The following is a 13,098-nucleotide window of genomic DNA, read 5'->3' as shown; positions in this document are numbered from 1 at the left end:
CAGGCTCGTCAATTAGGGAATGGGGAACAGGGCAGGAACAGGACCTGCAAGGCAAATAAGGGGCTGGGGATCAGGCGAACTTAACATCCCCGCCCATATCCATGTGACCCGCTATCTCCCTACTCAACCTGACCACACAATAAATTATATCATAAACAAAATATAAACCGTCACACACCTTCACCTTATTACTACAAAAATATACCCCTGTCCATTCATGGCTCCTACATACCAGCCCCTAATTATTAGGTGATTACACATAATTGCCCACATTCATATTGATGGGAGACAAACAATTAAAAGCTTAATATTCAAAGTCCATAACACATACGTTGTCTTCTTTCTTTCCGAGTCATAAGTCAGTAAAGCCAAAGGTCAACAACACCCAGGCTCAGTCAGAAGTATCTTAGCCATCATTCTGTGGCAAGTCTGTCAGTCAAAATTAAAGTCAAGCTGAGGGTCAAAGTGTCACAATATGCAGCAGCAGCAGCTCCTCGTCCAGCTTCAGCCTCAACAAGCTCCTCCACTGACAGACAACTTGAAACGGTCTCCCCATTAAAAGTGTCCATATATTTCTCTAATGAATATCTTTGCTGTTCCACATCCATGTCAGACTGTGCAAGATCCATGCTCAACTGTCTCCTCTTCTGGCAGCAAACCAACAATCAGTTCTTAAATCTCAAGATCCAAGCAACAGACTTTTTCAGACCAGTGCAAGATGAGAAATAATTGATCATGCGAGTCACTGCATCAACCTCTTCTCCGGCCTGTACGGCGTTCACTGCAACTGCTTTCTTGACCTTAGGGTCATCTGATGGAAGTTGATGAACATCCTCAGGGTTAACAGCCCACACACTCTTAGGTTGAAGGAGAAAATGCAGACCTGACGCCCATGTTGCATTTGAGAAATGCATGCATCCACTTTCAAACCTCTTTAGGCCGCATCAGCTGGGTTGCTTGCAGTATCTACATACCTCCATTGGGAGGATTGTGAAGCCTTGGAAATTTCTGAGACTCAGTTGGCAACAAAGACTTTGAACCCGGAAGTGTCCTTCCTGAGGTATGAGTACAGATGCACTGTCTTTCCAAAACACAGAACCCCAAAGATCCATGTGCAACTCTCTCCTCCACAGGACATCATTGCGACTTGCCATAGTGGCAGCAATGAACTCCATTCAAGGCATGGAAAGAGGCTTAAGTGGAGCCACTCTAGCCTTTCCCATGACAAAGACACTGTGTACTTGTGAGCGTGCATTATGCAACAGCAGGCAAGTCACTACTCCATAGCCATCTTCGCTTGCGTCGCAAAAAGGGTGCCGCGGTTGTTTCTCCAAAATCCAGTGGTTTCAGACATCTCATGAAAGTTACAGTCCTCCAAATAGCACAGTTCCTGCAGCCAACTCATCTACTCCTTCGCAACCAGTTCAGGTATGATGTCATCCCAGCTGAGCTCTCCTGCACAGATCCCTTAAGATTTTCTTAGCAGACAACACAACAGGGCCCAGGATTCCAAGAGGATCATAGCTGGAGCTAACAGTTGAGAGAATTCCTCCCCTGGTGAGGGTTCTGTCCTTGATCACGATCTTAAAAAGGTGTCGGACTGAATGTACCATTCCACACAGATAGCCGATTCTGATCCAACCCTTTCATGTCCTTGGCTATGTGGCTTTCGGGTATTGCGACCATAACATCACGTCTTTTGCTTATCTGTTTTGTAAACTGGAAACCACCTTTTGCACAGATGGAGACGAGGTCATGATAGAGAGATACTGCTTCCTCCTCTGAAGCCACCAACACCAGACAATCCTCAACATAGAAGCAATGAAGAACCCTATCCACCACTTCTTGGCTGAACTGTCCTTTATTATCTTCTGCACATTTCCTGAGAGCAAAATTGGCGCAGCTGGGAGAAAAAGTTGCCCCGAAGACACGCAGCATCATCTTGAAGTCAGTAAGGTCTTGATTTAAATCCCCATCAGGCCACCAAGGAAACCTCAACAAATCAGCGTTTGACCCTTATCTGGTGAAACATGGATTAGACATCTGCCATGATCACCACCGATTCTTTCCTGAATCTGGTCACCACTCCAATCAACGAACTGGTCAGATTCGGTCCTTGTAGGAGCTGAGCATTAAGAGATGTTCCTTGGACACTCGCTCCACAATCAAAGACGACTCTGATCTTCATTTTTGTTGGCTGTGCCAGACCTTGCCATCATTACGTTCCAACTCCTCTTCAGGCACCCTTTCAACCTAACCTTTGGCGACCAGATTATTCATTATTCAAGGCAGTGTAGTTTGCATGGAATGATGAATCCTTTTCTTCGGGTACAGAGCACGTTGCTCAACAATTTTCCTGTTATTTGGTATGTTGAGTTCCTTATTCCTTAATGGTAAGCCGGTTTGGTAATGGCCATTCACTTGCTTTGCTGAGTTTGTGACCAACGCCATAAACTTGATCTTCTCTTAACCTTCTAGGTTGCTCATCCACACTGCATTCAGGGAAATCTGTCCTGAACTGCTGCTGCCAAAGTTCTTCCAAATTCACAACTAACACTGTTTTACTGATAACTGGCTGCTCAAAATCCATTGCTTCCTCACCCTCTCCTTTTAGAGGTCAATTCACAGTCCAGCGTTGTCCTGATTTAGGGTCCACCATTTACATTGTGAATGACTTGCAATGGCTCCAAGGTCTTAGGAACATTTGTCCCGATAAGCAGCTCAATCTCCGCATCTATCTCAGGCAGATGGGCATATTTCAAATGAAGCCATCCCTGAAGATCCCTTTGTCTTGGAATGTTCCCCCTGTGGACAAGCGTACACTCCTGTGTAAAAGTGTTTGGCAGTTCACAGAAGTTGTCACATTTTAAGCGAGCAACCTCCAGTCCTGAGACAATATGGCTGCTCACAACATTCCCCTGGCCCATGGTCCACAAGAGAACACGTGCCTTTTTTCCTGTGAGGCCTAACTGTGCATCCATGCCTCTGTACAAAATACTGCTGTACTTCCTTGCTCCAAGAAAGCATAGGTGGTAATGATCTTGTTGCCCTTCTTCGACTTAACTTGCACGCACAGGAACTATGGGAAATTTACAATCATGATCGCCAGCCCCGGTGAGCCAACTCAGTACCAGGGTGCCATCCACTGCTACCCGATTTCCTTTCTGCATGGTGAGGGTCCTTTTCCTTTGGAGGAATGTGAAGTATATTTGGATGTTGGAGACAACATTTTGTACAGGAGATCTGTTTTCTGCAATTTTTGCTTATGTGTCCAATACACAAACAGCCAAAACAGACACCTTTCCCCCCTTAAGAAGCCCATTTTCTCTTTGTGGGTCATTTTCTCCAACTGGGGACATGAATCCATTGCGTGTTCCCCTCCACAGCAAAGACACATCCTCCTTGTAGTTAAAATCTGTTCCTTCCCTTTGGTTATAGGTTAAATTTTTCTCTCCACAGGAGCTACAAGTGGTGGCAAAGCTAGTTCCTTTCATTCCAGTTCGAGGCTGTGATTTGAGTTTGTTTACACCTTCATTTATTGTCACTGGGGGAGCATCCTGTATATTACCAAACACTGGGTCAGTTAAGATTTTCGCGTGTCTCTCAATAAAATTTGTGATGTCACTGAATGTAGCTCTCTGGTTGCCTCTCCTGCAGCTCACAGTTCTCCACTTGTCTCTGAATTTATAAGGCAACTTCCTTATAATGGTGAGCATATTGGCAGGAAGATCTAGCTCATGCAAATACTCCACCCATTCCATGGCGTTTGAGCAGTCTCGGAGGAAAAGGCTGTTGTCTTGGAAAGATTTTACATCTTCCGTTTCAATGGGAGGCCATGAAACAGCCCTTTCCATATATGCAGAGGCAACTTTCTTCTCATTTCCAAAATGCTCCCGTAATAAAGCTTTAGCCTTAACATAGCCCCTTTCTGGGTTAAAAGTGCTGGCAGCTACTCCAGGAAATAGTGTCTGTCACTGTGGCTCTCAGTGCCCCCCGCCCCAGTTCTCAAACACTTTTATAAATGCATGATATTTTAATTGAGCGCCATCAAAAATTGGGATCTCTCTCCTCGGCAATGTTATATCAAAAGTATCGTTATTTCATTTTGCTTTCTCATAATTCCCAGCATATTATTTTGTTCATTTTTTGACCCAAATCCTGCATTCAATATGTATTCATATTGAGCATGTCTTCTCATTAGCACTGTGATTCACTGAATGTTGTATGGGTTCATGAAGTGACACAGGCTCAGAATGAATGAACTGAGGCGCAGTTTTCTCCTTAGGCCTTGTTCCTGGATTGAAGTGTTCATGTCTAGTTTCCTTTTGTTCTGCTGACATTTGTGGAATAAATTAATTTGCATTAGCATTGAGAGCCTAAGGTTTTGATTTTCCTTTTTCTAAATAGGAATTCATTCCATCGGAATGCTTTGATATGGATTCCCCCCCCACACACACACACACACTTAGATGCTCTGAGATTGTAACACATTTCATTTAGCCATGTGTGCTGCAAGGTCTTCATCCAATTTAAGCTGCTCCTTCTTTCTCCTCAGCCGTTCCTCCAGTTCATGTTTGTCCTTTAACAGTTTCTGTCTTGCCATTAATCCTGCCTAGTCAGCCTCGGCTTTCAGCCGTACAGAAGACGCAGTGGAAACAGCAGACTTTCCTCCAGTAGCAGAGTTTTTGCTCCCCACATCTGACACCGTCTGTAGTGATTATTGATGCAGCCTGAGTTGGTACTTGAGGTTCATCCTCTGGTGGACAGCGAAGCACTCCATTTCTTGCAGCAGGATCCGAGTGACTGAGGCTGTTATTTTGTTGCAGTTCCTCAGATTCACTGAGCCACTTTTTTAACATCCTCTTTAAATGTGTTGCCATATTTGATGATGCCGGCAAACCATTCATTTTGTTCATCCTCCGGGAGTAAAGGAATCACCACATTATGTGACATGGTAGCATTTTCACAAAGTTGAATTAAATTCTCCAAATGCGGTTCAACATGTGAAGCATTTTCCTCTCTTCTCACAAGTGCCTTCATTTCAGGTATGAGCCCTTGTATTTTATTCAAAGTGATTGTGTTCATGTTGAGGCTTTTAGTTCTTACTTGCCCAGGCCTTGGCTGTGAGTTTCCCCGCACTCCATTTCAGCCCCAGCATTTAATTCACTCGCTTTCCTCCTTTAATTTCCAATTTTTTCCCCATATATTGTTTGCAACAGAAACTTCAAAGAGACAGAGCGCAGATTCATACTGTAGTGAATTTGGGGGGGGCAGTCCGGGAACCGCCACAACCGGGACGCGAACCCGTGTCTTACCGCTCCGCAAGCGACAACGTTAACCAGTCGACTAAAGGGTCTGACTTGTTAGTCAAGGACCAACGTGTCTACTTATCCATGCACGTTACACTACTTTCACAGCATGGAGGATAAATTCAGCATCGGTACACATTCCAGTAATGTTAATGCCGGTGCGCCGAGGGATTCAACCCTTAATCAGGCAATCGCCCCCAATTAAGCCGCATTCCTTCCATTAATATACATCTTAATGCGCACACCCACAGGTGAGCTTACCTGGCTGTGGTTCGCTTCGGCAGGGGCTCCAACAGCCAGCGCCCACCTCCGCGCTTCATCCCCGGCGTCTTCAGTTTCATCCTCTTCCTCTTCCGGTCCTCCTGACCCTTGATCCGTAGCGACTTTAGGGAACAAAGGGGTCGCTGCGAGGCTGAGGCCGGGTCTGTTAATTGTCTCACGCGCTTGACATAACGTGCACAAGCTCATAATTAAAGCAATCACAGTGATCAAAGACAATAGCGGTCTCTCTCTCTCTCTCTCTCTCTCTCTCTCTCTCTCGCTCACTGGCAACGGAAGGTGAACAGGTGTCTGTATTACTCCCCCATGGGCAACCGGAACAGGCTCGTCAATTAGGGAATGGGGAACAGGTGGGCAGGAACAGGAACCGCAAGCCAAATGAGGGGCTGGGGGTCAGGTGAACTTCACATCCCCCGCCCACAACCATGTGACCCGCCATCTCCCTACTCAGCATGACCACACTATAAATGATATCATAAACAAAAACAAACAACAGCAAAGTATAAACCATCACACTCCTTCACCTTAATATTACTACAAAAATATACCTCTGTCCATTCATTCATGGCTCCTACATATGTGTGTGTGTGTGTGTGTGTGTGTGTGTGTATGTGTGTGTGTACAGGTATGTGTATGTATGATATGTTATATAATGTATAATGCTGGTTAGAAGAATCAAACATCACGGACAGACAAACTAAAGCAGGGACAGTTCCATCCTCATCTGTGTCTCAGTGTGTCAAAATGCAGGCGGATCCTGTTCTGGACTCGACTCCGCCAAGAAGACCACAACAGCAACAACCGCCACCGCAGCTCCCAGTACACCAGTCTACACACAGCAAAATCCGGAGTGTGGAAATTTCAGGGTTAAACATTTCCGAGCTCACGCTGTTGGGCGTCGGAAGAGCAAGATTGGCAGTTTCTACATCACCATGGATGAGCAGCTCATCCCATGCCAGGCAAACTGCTCCCTTGGGGCCTTTGATGAACTTTTCAAAGCTCATTTTGTGTTTAATTTGTTTTATGACGCCGCATTGGTGAGTTTTTACACATTCCTGCAGACAAAAGTGTGTAACATTGATGTGGGGAAAATGAAGGAGTCACCCAGAGTTCGAGACTTGAGAGCCAGATCACTCTGGGAGTAAGAGGCTAAAACGATGCTGACCTGTTTCATGGGTCAGAAGCTGTGTCCCAGCAGTCAGCGGTTGATTTCACATTTAAGAGTTGAACATGGTTACTGTCCTGGACCCAAGTTCAGATTGTTTTGTTCTCAGCAAGGCTGTAGACATCGGTTCCTGGCATATGCAGGTTTTCAGGAAGCACCTCAATAATCTTCATAGCAATGTTCAGCAAACTGCTCAGACCTCAACTGTTGAGCGTTCCCCTAGTGAGCCAGCTGCAACTTCATCTCAGGCACATGCACTGGGGCACCAGTGTGGTCCCCAAAAACGGTGTCGCTCTTCCAGTGTTTCTTCCCGAGAGCAATGACTCAGGACTTAGTAAAGATCCAACCAAAGAAGTGTGTGCATCCATTGTGGTCACATTACAGGGGAGTGGGATTTCCAGCAGTTTGGTATCCTCAGCTGCAGGAGATCTGGAGGAACTAACTAGTGAGCTTTGCTCACAAGCAAAGCCTACCTTTATTTCTGCTTTACCTAAAACTGAGCCCAACATATCTGCGATAAATTGATCTTTTGAAAACACGTTCACAAATCTTAATACAGAATGGAAGCGAAATAAACACTTCAACCTAAAGTGGGGACTTGTCGAGCCAGTAGAAATAACAGTGGGAGTGAGCTATGGCAGCAGGTGAAATCAGAAAACCGGTACTTTTGATCGAGTACCTGTGAAGGACACTTTTATATATGTGTCGAGTTTAGAAACATTGAGGTTCATGTGCAGGAATCCAGGCATTTGTGCTTTCCTAAAGAGAGAGCGTCGATCAGAGCCTGACTCGTACACTGACTTTTTTGATGGAGGTTATTTTAAAACCCACCCTTTGTTTATAGCCAAAAGACACGCATTACAAACTCCAGTATACTATGATGCTTTTGAAACAGCCAGTCCCCTTGGCTCCAAACGTGGAATTCACAAAATTGTCTGTCTTTATTTTGTTGTAAGATACTTGCCCTCGAAATGTAACTCGGTTTTGATGAACATTCATTTGCTATCACTTTCTCACGCACAAGATCTAAGAGCTAAGCTAAGTCTCCCCTTGTCTGGTGAGCAGGTATATATGGCACAGTCTCACAGATCACTGGAGATTATCTAGGGATGCACACAACTCTTGGTTTTAGTGAGTCCTTCAGTAGCCGTCACTTCTGTCGCCTTTGTTTGATTGAGAGGAATGATTCTCAAACGGTATACAGTGAGGATGACCCTTCATGGAAAAGACATGTTTGAAATGCGTTGCGAGTCTCTCCGGGAAAACCCACACCTGAAGTCACTACACCTAACTCACTGAAGTGCGTCCATGTTTGCAGCAACTGTTCATTTGATGTAATGCATGATCCTGTAGCATGTGGCTCAGTATGAGATCACATTGCTTTCTGAATATCTCACACAACACCTCAAATCAGAACAGGATTTGCTTTCCAGGATTTGTGGTTTTGATTATGGATTTTGAGAGTGAAGAAAACATCCCACTGTTGTTTGGTGGCATTATTCCTGCAGGAAGCAAAAACTGGAATTTGTTACTGTTGTTACTTCTCTCTCTCCAGGTATGACAATATATTCAAAGCGTTTGGTTGTTGACCACCGCAAACTATTTAAGCACTTGTATCCACGTAGAAACCCGATACCGAAGCATCAGTTTATGATCCATCACCCATCCTCTAGAAGGAAAACTGGCCCCTTATGAGATATGTGGCCTATGAGGGCTGAAGCCAAAACACAAGCTGTTTAAAGATTCTTTTACATTTTTCAAAAACATAACCAAATCACTTGCTAAAAAGCATCAGGTGGCCGTTGCTTATCACTGGGAAACCTTCACCCTCAAACAAAATGAGTATAGGCCAATTAAATGTTTTTCCGTCAGGGGTGAGAATGTGGCGAACAATTAAGTCCTTGAAAGGATCTTGTCAAAAGATGTTTTCTCAACTAGCTGGGTTAAAGCTGATGGTGTTGAGTATAAAGCTGGACTTGTTGTTTGCAGTGCAATGGAAGAAGGCACGCCAGTCTTTTGTCCAATAAGTGATGTACTTTGGGTTGAAGACAACGGGTTTTTTAAATGACAAACAAGCTATTCACAGAGAATTTTGATGACCACCGTCATGCATTCAGACTGCTACAAAGTGAGGAAGGTGCATAATAAGAATGTGTGAGCTTAAAGTTCATAAGCCGTTTGACATTCAAAGCTCACACAATGTTTCAGATGCAAGTTTGTACGTTGTATCTTCATTCATAATGTTTCAATTCAACTGTATGAATCGGCAAGCGTGAAAAGGCAAAAATAAATGTGGTTTTTGAAAATTATTTCTGTTTATCGGAATCAGTAGTTATGATTAATTTTAATATTCTTACAGTGTAGATAGGCTAACACAAGGGAGGCAAACTATCCAGCCATCCATCCATTATCTGAACTGCTTATCCTGCTCTCAGGGTCGCGGGGATGCTGGAGCCTATCCCTGCAGTCATTGGGCGGCAGGCGGGGAGACACCCTGGACATCCTGTCATGCATAATATATGCTCAAAGGGGGGAATGTAATGGAAAACTACAAACGTATACAGGCTCTGCTGTAACCTTGGTACTGAGATGAAGAATACCTGTGCTAGTATGTGACCCTCCCACGACAAAAGAAGAAGAGCTTGCACGTGCAGATAAAGAGAACTACTCCCTTTGTCTGGTGTCAGCAGAAAGCCACATTCCATCCTGATATGCAAGTTGTTTGTCTCACCTTATTAAAAAAAAAATCATGTAACTAATGCTCTGGGCTCGCTCTCGCCTCGGCGAGTTTGAGCCCACTTAAGTGCTTTATTTTCCCTGTGAATTAAACCCACGCAGAGAGACAAGATCGACTATTTTCTTTTTATCACAAAGTTTGCCACCACACTGGGAAGCTAGGATTCATGTTTCATCATGAAATACACACCCAAACAAGCAGACACATTCAACAAATACAGCATACAAGTGTGTGTGCACGCGCACACACACACACACACACACACACATTCAGGTTCAGCGCCAGGACTGTCTGTGTATCAGAGTCGTGTTTATTAGCCATGTAGGTTTGCACATACATGGAATTTGACTCCGGTTTCGTGGCTTTCTCAGTGTACTTAACATAGAATGACGAGACTACAACGCAACAATCTCCAGATATATACACAAGGATTGACTATATACAGCCGAAATAAGAGGTGATAAAGTGCAATGAAGCAGAGAATATACCAGAGATGCTGGAATAGATGTTAGGTTACTTACATGCATGCTTGAGGTATAGATGGACATGACAGAGCGTACCAGTATAAGTACAATGTACAGTACAGTATATACAAAATGGCTGAATTTATTGAGAGTGTTAGGCGTTCATTTGAATGACAGCCCGTGGAAAGAAACTTTTTATATCTGGTTGTTTTGGGGTACAGTGCTCTGTAGCACCTGCCAGGGAGGAGGAGCTGGGACAGGTTGTGACCAGGGTGGGATGGGTCTGCAGTGATGTTGCCTGCCCATTTCCTGAGTCTGGAGGTGTATAAGTCCTGAATGGATGGCAGGTTGGCACCAATGATTTTCTCTGCAGACCTAACAGTCCGTTGTAGTCTGTCCCTGACCTGTTTGGTGGCAGAACAAAACCAGACAGTGATGGGTGTGCTGCTTGCACTATCCCACCCTCTGCACCCTCCCTCACCTCTCGACGTCCCACCCTATCCCACCTCGCTCCCCCCTCCCCCAACAAGGTTCTCATCACATCCAGTCGCCCCACCACATGCTCCCTTGACCCGGTCCCCTCCCCTCTTCTTCAGTCTATAGCACCTAAACTCCTTCCCTATCTAACCCACCTCATCAACACCTCCCTCCAGGCAGGATGCTTTCCATCTGCCTTTGAGACTGCTAGAGTCACCCCCCTTCTCAAGAAACCATCACTTAACCCCTCTGACATCAAAAACTACAGACCAGTTTCCCTTCTACCCTTTCTATCCGAAACTTTCGAACGTGCTGTCTTCAACCAACTTTCTTTGTACCTCCACCAGAACAACCTCCTGGACCCCAACCAGTCTGGGTTCAGGGTGGGTCACTCGACAGAGACGACCCTCCTTATAGTGACAGAATCGCTGCACTCTGCGAGAGCAAACTCTCTCTCCTCTGTCCTGATACTCCTGGACCTGTCAGCTGCGTCGACACAGTGAACCACCAGATCCTCCTCTCTACCCTCTAGGGGCTGGGTGTCACAGGCTCTGCACTCTCAATGTTTGCAACCTACCTGACGGGTCGCTCCAACCAGGTGACATGGAGGGGATCTGTGTCGGAGCCTCGCAGACTGACTACAGGCGTTCCACGGGGTTCGGTTCTGGGTACTCTCCTTTTCTGCCTGTACACGACATCCCTTCGGTTCTGTTATTCAATCGCATGACTTCTCTTACCATTGTTATGCTGATGACACCCAGCTGATCTTGTCCTTTCCTCCCTCTGACACACAAGTAGAGACACGCATTGCTGCGTGCTTGGCTGACATCTCGGAGCGGATGGCAACACACCACCTGAAGCTCAGTCTGGACAAGACAGAGCTGATGTTCCTCCTGGGGAAAGGTTGCCCACACCGAGACCTGGCCATCACCATTGACAACACCATGGTGACGCCGACTTGGACTGTGAGTAATCTGGGTGTGATCCTGGACGACCAACTGTCGTTTGCTGCAAACGTTGCATCGGTTGCTCGCTCCTGCAGATTTCTCCTCTATAACATCAGGAGGATTTGCCCATTCCTCACCGACGAGACGGCACAGGTGCTCATCCAGGCTCTGGTCATCTCCTGGCTGGACTATGGCAACTCTCTCCTTGCTGGCGCCCCAGCATCGGCCATCAGACCTCTGGAGCTTGCTCAGAAAGCTGCAGCTCGTCTAGTGTACAACCGCCCTAAGTTCTCCCACACAACTCCCCTTCTCATGTCCCTACACTGGCTCCCAGTAGCTGCTCGCATCCAGTTTAAGACTGGTGCTAGCCTACAGGGCAGTGGAAGGAACAGCTCCTTCCTATCTCCAGGCCATGGTCAAGCCCTATACCCCCGCCCGACCACTTCGCTCTGCTGCCTCGGGACGCCTGGTTGCCCCGTCGCTCAGAGGCCCCTGCTGCCGATCGACCCGGTCACGGCTCTTTTCTGTCCTGGCCCCACAGTGGTGGAATGAACTCCCCACTGATGTCAGGACAGTGGAGTCGCTGCCCATCTTTCGGCACAGGTTGAAAACTCACCTCTTTAAGAACTTCTACCCTGTTACTTGCTCTTAGCACTTATTGTATTCACTCATTTAAAAAAAAACTCTTTCTTGCACATTTACTTTAGCACTGGTTTTGCTCTTAGATGCTTGTTTAGATGCACTTATGACCTCTGATGACTAGTAGTTCTCCTGATTTCCTACGTTAAATGCACTTATTGTAAGTCACTTTGGATAAAAGCGTGAGTTAAATGACTGTAATGTAATATTGGAAATAGGACAGTGTCTACTAAAGATAAGGTCCAGCTGGTTGCAGGCCTAGTGGGTAGGAGGAGAGGGTGAGAAGTGAAGGTCAAAGGAGGAGAGGAAAGAGAGAAGAGGATCTAGCTTGTCAGTATGGCTGTTGAAGTCACCGAGTAGGATAAGTGCAGAGTCATCAACAGGGAAGTGCAAGACAAGTGTGTCAAGCTCCTCCAGAAACTCACCAAGGGGGGCTGGAGGGCGGTACACAACCACGACGGTGAGTTTGACTGGATAAGAAGCAGTAACAGCATGAAATTCAAAAGAGGGCGGAGAAAATTGTGGAATGGAAACAAGAGAGTATTTCCATTTCAGGGAGATTAGCAGGCCAGTACCACCACCCTGCCTCCCAGCTCTGGGAGTGTGAGAAAAAGAGTACACATCAGACAGAGCTGTGGGTGTGGTAGTGTTTTGTGGCGTGATCCAGTTCTCAGTTAGAGCAAGAAAGTAGAGAAAGTTGAAATGTTTGTTACTTCTTCTCTTTTAAATGATAACAAGGCATTTGTGTGGATCGAATGATAAATGATGAAGCAATTTCATCATGGCAACAACTATGTGGTGCAGCAGAGCTGCAGCATGACGTACAGCAGTGGTTCTCAACCTTTTTGGGGTCCTGGACCCCCTGCGTATTTTTGATCTACCCTGAGGACCCCTCCACCTGATCTTGGGGGAGGGGGGTTGCAATTTGATAGAAACAGTAGAAACTGCATTTTAAATTGCATTATAGCATTTATCCACTCTTTGGGGCAAAAATAAGAGCTTTCAGTTGTAACTTAGATATAGTTAACAAAACAGAATTCTTATGCAGTAACTTTCAGATATATGTAACAAAACAGAATAT

Source organism: Lampris incognitus, chromosome 19 (assembly GCF_029633865.1).
Source record: "Lampris incognitus isolate fLamInc1 chromosome 19, fLamInc1.hap2, whole genome shotgun sequence".
Taxonomy (NCBI): Eukaryota; Metazoa; Chordata; class Actinopteri; order Lampriformes; family Lampridae; genus Lampris; species Lampris incognitus.
The sequence above is the reverse complement of the archived record's forward strand: the minus strand, read 5'-3'. Positions refer to the sequence as shown.